This window comes from Cupressus sempervirens, chromosome 1 (genome assembly GCF_028749045.1).
Source record: "Cupressus sempervirens isolate cs-2001-9-10 chromosome 1, ASM2874904v1, whole genome shotgun sequence".
In the NCBI taxonomy this organism is placed as follows: domain Eukaryota; kingdom Viridiplantae; phylum Streptophyta; class Pinopsida; order Cupressales; family Cupressaceae; genus Cupressus; species Cupressus sempervirens.
In genome coordinates, this window is record NC_143118.1 from 470629992 (window position 1) to 470639299 (window position 9308).

The window sequence follows — 9308 nt, forward strand, 5'->3', positions numbered from 1 at the left end:
CACCATAGTGAGCATCAATTCAATTCAAAGGAGGTTGATCTAAGTCAGATGATGAGGACCATTAATTATTGCCTACCTCCTCCTTGGGGTGTAGATAGTGAGGGGTCACACTGTGTAGGGAATGAGGAGAGGCATAGGTCAAGGAGTCCTTAGAGAGACAATCATAGTGACACACATAGGCCAGTTTAGAATGCTTAGATGAAGGATCTTCAGAGGGCCAAGATCAAACACTTGATCAAACACTTCAATGGGTTGTGTTTAGGATATGTATCTGAGCAATGGCTAACTGCTATAGACAGGTGTTTTTCCATACAAGACTTTGATTCTAACATCAAAGTGAGGTTTTCTATCACCCATATGGAGCTCTTTGGGGCAACATGGTGGAACATCGAAGAGAAGAATCTAGGAGTAGATATGATTGCTGTCACACGGGAGTTATTTCTAGAGAACTTTTGTGAGAATTTCTTACTAGAGGAATGACAACAACATAGAGCAGATGAATTTTACAACTTGAGATTGTACACTATGGTCATAGCAGAGTATGAGAGGAAATTATATGAGCCTATAGCTTATGCTAGGATTAGTGATAGCTCTCCACTGATGACACAACATTTTATTTAGGGCCTTAATTGTCTCATTAGGAGTGTTAAGGTTTTTTAGCCAAAAACCCTCAAGGAAGTAGTACATCAGGCTATATTGGTAGATAAGAGTGTCACCTTAGGACATGGTGGCTTTGTGGGAGCACTTCCAATATCAGGGTCCAAGGGTAATTAGAACACAAGTGGCAATAGGAAACCTCCTTATCCTAAGGGAAATCAGTACCAAAAACAACCATAATAGCAACAAAAAAAAGGATCATACCCTTCGACATAGAGTAGTGGTGGTGGTTCCAACTCTAGGAATTACTATAACTCATAGTACAATAGGTGAAATTAGATCACTCAGCCTGTACAAAGCGACTAGTCTTTTTCTAGTAGGGATATCTACCAACAGTTGAGTGCACCTCTAGTAGGGAGAGGGTTTGGCAGAGGCACGAGATGCTATTGTTGCGTACATGTTAGTGAATAGATTGTCCTCCAAAGAAAACCATACAAATTAACCCCAAAAGCCCAAATAAGAAGACTGAATATGCACTAATAGCTGGATCACTTTGCTATTGAAAAGTGTAAATGCCCTCTGAATTTATTTGGGTATAGCTCCCCATGTATAATTTATAATGAATTCATAGAAATAAGAATACGGATGATTTTAACCATAAAGCATAAAATTTATACAAACATCCACTTGTAAACATAATGTAGATGTGAGGAAACTAATTAACTACAAGAAAACAAAAAAGAAAATGATACAAAGCTCATTTACCCGATCCTTAAATTAAAGAAGGAATGCATAAAGAAAGATGAATTATCCTCTCTAAACACATGAATAATATAGATCAAAGTCTCAATAATAATCATGGAAATAATTGTATGCATCAAGATTAAATTTAGAGACAATTAAGCTAACTCATAGATTAACCATAACTAGAAAGCTAATACACAAACCCAAAGTTATGGTCTACTAAGAATCTCATCCTCTAAAAACAATAGATCAAAGAAAAATTTTCCCCTTGATAGAAACTGATTATTTATTCAAAGAATTATATATCCTCCTATAGAACAAAGTCCACAGAAAAATACATTTTCCCTTGCTCTCTTTCTTTTATTTCTGACTCTTTGTTCATAGCACCAAGTCTGTCTTCGAAAGCCCAAAAGACTGGAACCCCCCTTACCTTTGCTGAGGCATATTTAACATCTATCACCCCCCCATGACATTTTGGTTATTAGCATAACCATTTCTTGGTAAGGTCTTCTTTTATCTCCTTTTAACTTTTCACTCCTTTCAGGTGATTATGTTCCTCAAACTTAACTACTTTACAAAAATTAAAATAGAAAGGAATTAAAACATGTCCCCTTGGTCAAGTACATCACATATTATTTTGTGAACTTACACCTCTAAGGTATGAGTTATTGCTACATGTATTTTGTGGAGATTTAGATTTTAGTTAATCACAACTCTAAACTGCAGGGTCATTTTGTCAAATTGACATTAAGAGCTAATTCACAGAACTTGAAATACTCTTGACACCTATGCTTATATACCTCTTGATAACTTTTAAATGGTGATGGTGCAGACAAGCATTTTTCAAACATTTAATCAGGATTCTACATGGTCATATGTGTGGCTCAGACTCCTATAGAAAGGATTAGCATAAACCTAATCCCTTCATAAGCCAAGCTCTCATTTTTACATGCCAAACAATGCAAATGTGGATGATCTGCATTTGTATATTTACCCATGCCTTCCCCTAAGAGACCTAAGCTCTATGAAGTGGAAACTTGAAACTCACCAAGGAAATACTTTCATGAAATTTTTATTATATCAAATAGTTTGTGATTGATCTCTGCAATTAACGAAGATTCCTTGTCTTTGAAGTCCAATGTCCTCCAGTGAATGTTGTTTCATTTGACTTTGCATTGGGTTTATACATGATCCAACCATCCCTGTCACCGTTGATCTCCAAGTTCAAACTAGATTTCTTATTTGTCTTATTATCATGCATGGATTTTTTTTTTAGTTGAGGCCATTGGATATCCATTGAGGCATGGTCTTTGTCAAAAGATATTGTCGCCTTCTATCTGGATGTCCTGGGCTTTGACTCTCCATGTGTGTGATCCATGTGAGCTTCTAAACAATCTGAATGCATATACAACCATCTCATTCAAACAATCATCTAACCACATAAGATCTTGCTATCCTCCTATCGGGTGGGAACATTGAACATCTGTCATTAATTTTCTAACAGTTACCATATGGCTTCATTTCAAACTCGCAGGTACTCATAAACATTTTAATGAATATTTCACATGACTCCTTCTTTTGAAGTTAATGTGGAATAGTTAGTATATTCCCTTTGTCAGACATATTACAAACATACTTCATGCATATATATGAGAGTATGGAATCCTTATGCACTGAGCCACTGTCATTGTCAGATTTGTTGGAATATTTAATGTAGTGGTTGTCTTGCCCCTGGAGCCAAATGCCCACCTACCACCTGACGACTAGCAGAACAGATAGAAACATAAATACAGTGGGTGAGATTTTTGAAATAAAAAATGAGGGGGAAAATGGAATGTGACAAAAAGGGAATGTTTCTGCATTCATTTTAATCTAGTCAGATTATTCAGAGATTCAGTTCAGCAGAGCAGAGAAAAGGAAGAAGAAGAATGTGGTCAACAGATCCACTTGTTGCAGAGATAGAAGGAAGTATGTTCAGTGTCTCCAGTTGCACATGACTCCTCTATTCATTCTGTGAGTTGGTTGTTGTTTTGTTTTGTCCTATTGAAGTAGTGATTTCTCCAGGCACCTTTGTATGCAGCCATTAGGGCTGCAAGTTTAAAATTTTATTGAAGTTTGAAGTATTATCAGTTTAGGGTTTTCTGGTTGAAGCTGAATGCTCCCAGATTTTGTAATGGTTTAATCAAGTTGAATAGTAAAGCAAGTAGGCATACTTGAATCTATCTTCCTCTTCTATTCATTGCATTTGACAAGTTTGTTTGAAAGGTTAAAGCTTTGGCTTTCTGGTTTTAATGGTGAAAGCATTCACGTTGAATTTCTCTAAGTTATATATATTTTAGTTTGGAACAGAACACTCGGCATCCTCTTTCTCAGTTGGAGGCAAGCTCACTTAGCATCTATTGTTGCCGAGCTTTTACTTTGTGTGCCAAGCTAACTCGGTACCTACTACATTCTTCTTCAAGTGTCGAGCATCCTATCACTCGACACCTGTTGATTGTCACTTGGCACCATCAAGTGCTGAGCAATCTATGACTTGGCATGTTCAAGTGCCGAGAAAAATTGGCACTTGGCACCTTCAAGTGCCGAGCAAAATTTTTAGGTTTAGGGTTGTGAGTATTGATTTTAATTTATATTTCTCACATGGTATCAGAGCTTTGAGGCCCCACATCCAAAGTGAGTTAGGGAATTTTTTTTTGGGATATTTGACATGGCAAGAGATGCAAGAAAGATATGGCAGAAGCCACCACCATTCAATGGAAAAAATTATGATACATGGGCAAAGAAGATGAAGACCATAATGGTTGCAAATGACTTGTGGGAGTTTGTAGTTAATGGGTTCAATGATGTGACTGACCCAACTCAGTATGCTGCTCTCACAAATGCACAAAAGACTCATTTGAAAGAGTCAAGGAGGAAGGATGCTAAGGCATTAAGTCTTATTGAAGTAGCAATGACAGAGATAGTATTCCTAAAGATTGTAGTAGAAAATTATGCAAAGGAAGCATGGGATATCCTTGAGACAAACTTCAAGGGGACTGATAAAGTCCGTAATATAAAGCTACAGAATATAAGGAGGGAGTTTGAGAACCTTCAAATGAAGGAAAATGAATCAGTTGTAGACTTCAATTCAAGGACCTCCAATGTGATTAATCAACTAAAGTCAAATGGAAAAGACTATCAAGAGCAGAGGATAGTGGAAAAGATATTGAGGAGTTTACCTCATAAATATGACAATTTGGTCATGACCATAGAAGAGGCAAAAGACCTCACTATTTTGACAATGGATGAGTTAATGGGTACACTTCAAACCCATGAGCATAGGATCAATAGATCTGTATCTTCTTCTTCCCAAGAGAAAGCATTCAAGGCTTAGTCAAATCCAAGAGGAAGGGGGAGAGGAAGAATTGGCTCAGGAGAAAACTCTAGAGGTAGAGATTGAGGAAATGGAGGACAAAGAAATGCTGCAGCAGAAAGCTCAGGAAGAGCAGATGGAGCAAGTAGATCACCAAATATTTCAAGAGGTGGTAAAAAAAACTACAACTCAAATAAGAGTAATGTAGAATGCTACTACTATCATAAATATGGGCATTATGCAAGTGAATTCCGGAAGAAGCAAAATGATCAGTCAGGACAAGCAAATGTGGCTGATGTGAACATGGGAAGTGGAAACAATGCCACTGCCTTCATCATGTGTAATGTTGGTGAAGAAGGAAGCCTTGAGGTTTGGTACCTCGACAGTGGATGTAGCAACCACATGAGTGGTAATGAAACCTTATTTTAATTCATTGACAAGAGTTTCAAATCTGAGATTAAAATGGGTAACAATGGAACCCTACCAGTAGAGGGCAAAGGATCAATTATGGTCTGCACCAAGAAAGGTGAGAAGAAGAAAATACAAAATGTGTATTTCACCCCTGGTATGAAGCACAATTTGATGAGCATTGGTCAGCTCATTCAAAATGGATACAAAGTGTTGATGAAGAATGACACGTGTGTCATTCATGAAAAAGATGGGAGCAAGAACTTACTTGCAGCAGTTCAAATGACAAAGAACAAAATGTTTTATTTGAGGATAGAGACATGTTTCTCATCTCAAGTTGGTGCTGCACATCCCACACAATCACTTCTAAGGAGTGTGATTGAAGACCCCTCATGGCTATGGCACCTCAAGTATGGTCATCTAGGCTATGCTGGTTTAAATTTGTTATCAAATAAAAGAATGGTAGAAGGTTTGCCACATATAGGAAATTCATGTGACAAGTGTGAGGCTTGTATTTTGGGTAAGCAACATAGGCTTCCCTTTAATTCTAGAAATTTTATGAGGGCTAGATATCCATTAGAGTTAGTGCATACCGACCTAGTTGGTCCTATGCAAGTTACTTCCATTGGGGGGAGTACTTATTTTATGATATTTATAGATGATTTCAATCGTAGGACATGAGTGTATTTCTTAGAGAATAAATCTGAAGCATTTGATAAATTTGTAGAATTTAAAGCCCAGGCTGAAAGAGAATGTGGACACTATATCAAAGTCCTAAGATTAGATAGAGGAGGGGAGTATACCTCCAATTCTTTTGTAAATTTTTGCAGGAAACATGGTATAAAGAAAGAGCTCACAGCCAGCTATACACTACAACAGAATGGAGTGGCTGAAAGAAAGAACAGGACCATTGTTGAAATGGCAAGGAGCATGATGAAAGAGAAAGGTCTCCCAATTGAATTTTGGGGAGAGGCTGTAGCAACAACAATTTACCTAATTAATAGGTGTCCTACAAAGGCAGTCCATGATAGAATTCCAATGGAAGCATGGTCATGAGGAAGATGGATAGTTGAACACCTAAGGGTGTTTGGATGTGTTGCATATGCACATGTGCCTAAAAAGCAAAGGAAAAAATTGGATGAAAAAGGTGTGAAGTGCATCTTCACAGGGTACAACTCAGAATCAAAGGCATACAGATTGTATGACCCATTGAGCAACAAGATGACTCTTTCAAGAGATGTGGAATTTCTTGAAAATTAGTCTTGGTATGGTTCAATTGATGAGTCACCAAGCACTTCTAGTAAAGTGCCAATTATGAGTGAAGAAGATGTTGATGAAAAACAACAAGAAGAAGCAAATAGAAGGAAAGGCAAGCAAGTTTAGTCATTTTTGAGCTCCTCTAGGCATGACCGAGTGTCAGTACTGAGTACTAGTGAAGACCAAGCTAGTCAACAATGCAGTAGTAGTGAAGATTATGATCCCACACTCTCCTCCCTGTTACCAAGAAAGACCAAGAGTCTTAGGGAGATATACCAAGATGAAAGGTATGAAGATTATGATGAGAGTGTTAATTTTGCATTATTTTTTCATAGTGATCCAATATATTTTGAAGAAGCTATTGAGGAGAAGAAATGGTGTAATGCCATGAATGAGGAAATAGATGCTATAGAAAGGAATGCGACATGGGAGCTAACTAAATGGCCTCCCAAGAAGTAAGTGATTGGAGTAAAATGGGTCTATAAGACCAAATGCAATGCTGAAGACAAAATTTATAGGCATAAGGCAAGGCTGGTAGTCAAGGGCTATAAACAATAGTATGGCAGAGACTATGATGAGACATATGCCCCTGTTGCAAGAATGGAAACTATGCATGCTATCATAGCAATTGCAGCTCAGAACAAATGGAAGGTATTCCAAATGGATGTGAAATCCACCTTCCTAAATGGTGTATTGAAAGAAGAAGTATATGTGGAGCAACCAAGAAGTTGCAGGTGAAGAACACAAAGTATATAGATTGAAGAGAGCTCTTTATGGGCTCAAGCAAGCTCCACGAGCATGGTATAATAGGATAAACTCATATTTGATGAGCAATGGCTTTAGCAAAAGCAATGGTGAGCCCACTCTTTACATCAAGGTAACATATGGTAATGTATTGATTGTTGTCTTGTATGTAGATGATTTAATTTTTATAGGTAACGACAAGACTCTAATTGGTGAGTTCAAAGAGGCCATGAAAAATGAATTTGAGATGACAGACCTGGGTCTCTTGAAATACTTTCTAGGCATAGAAGTAAAACAAATGTATAATGGCATCTTTATCTCTCAAGAAAAGTATGCAGGGAAAATCTTGGAGAGATTCAAAATGCAGAACAGTAAGGAAACCCCCACACCAATAGCAGTAGGTCTAAAGTTGAGCAAAGAGGACAACATAAAAAGAGTGGATCCAACACTATACAAGAGTATGGTTGGAAGTTTAATGTATTTGACTGCAACTTGGCCAGACCTAATGCATGTAGTAAGTTTAATTTCTAGATTTATGGAAACACCAAAGGATTCCCATTGGCAAGTGGGAAAGAGGATCCTAAGGTATGTGAAAGGTACCAAGGGATTTGGAATTTTGTATACTATAGCAAATGAATTCAAGTTGATTGGTTACACTGATAGTGATTGGGCTGGAAGTATAGATGATAGGAAGAGCACTTTTGGATACATGTTTCATATGGGATAGGGTGCAATTTCATGGCCATCCAAGAAGCAACCTATTGTTGCTTAATCTACAACAGAGGTTGAATACATAGTAGCAAATGTAATAGCATGTCAAGCTATTTGGTTAAGGAGGATCTTGACAGATTTGAATGAAAGGCAAGAGGATGGAACCACAATTTATTGTGACAACATCTCATCGCTTGCATTGTCCAAGAATCCAATCTTCCATGGGAGAAGCAAACACATAGAGATCAGATATCACTTCATCAGAGAGTTGGTGGAGAATGGGGATATCAATATAAAATTTTGCAAGTCTGAGCAGCAGCTAGCAGACATATTTACTAAGCCATTAGGCATTGGAACTTTTGTACACTTAAGAGAGAGCCTTGGTGTAGTTGATTTGGATCAGTAGTGATCCTTGTTTGTTTGGCTCAGGACAAAGGGGGAGTGTTGTAATATTTAATGTGATGGTTGTCTTGCCCCTGGAGCCAAACGCCCACCTACCACTTGAGGACCAACAGAACAGATAGAAACATAAATACGGTGGGTGAGATTTTTGAAATCAGAAATGAGGGGGAAATGGAATGTGACAAAAAGGGAATGTTTCTACATTCATTTTAATCCAGTCAAATTATTCAGAGATCCAGTTCAGCAAAGCAGAGAAAAGGAAGAAGAAGAAAGTGGTCAGAAAATCCACTTGTTGCAGAGATAGACGGAAGTATGTTCAATGTCTCTAGTTGCACATGACTCCTTTATTCATTCTGTGAGTTGGTCGTTGTTTTGTTTTGTCCTGTTGAAGCAGTGATTGCTCTAGGCACCTTTGTATGCAGCCATTAGGGCTGCAAGTTTAAAAGTAGCTATAGTGTTCTCCAAGATTAATGTAAAGTTAGGATACCATTAGCTTCACATTCAAGATGCTGACATTTACAAGATCATCTTTCGCACTCACTATGGGCACTACGAGTTTATTATGGTCCTATTTGGGTTGAAAAATGCTCCATTGATTTTTATGTGTCTAATGAATGGGGTGTTCCATTCTTATCTTGATCGATTTGTGCTTGTGTTCTTGGATTATATTTTGATATATTCCAAATCTTAGAAGGAACATGAGGAGCATCTATGATTGGTTTTGTAGTGCTTGAGAGATAATCAACTTTATGCCAACTCAAAAAAGTGTGATTTCTTTCAATCTGAGATACAATATTTAGGGTATATCATATCAAGGGATGGTATCTTAGTAGACCCTACAAAGATCCAAGCAATGGTAGATTGTCCTGCACCCACTACTGTGCCAAAGATTCGTAGCTTCATTGGTCTAGCTGGTTATTATTGCAGGTTCATTCAGAACTTTTCTAGAGTGACATACCCTATCACTTCCCTTTAGAGGAAAGGAAAGAAGTTTATATGGACAAAGAAATGTAAGGAAGCATTTCAGAATCTCAAAGATCTTTTGACCAGTGCACTAACATTATCAGTACTTGATCCAATAGGGGACTTTATG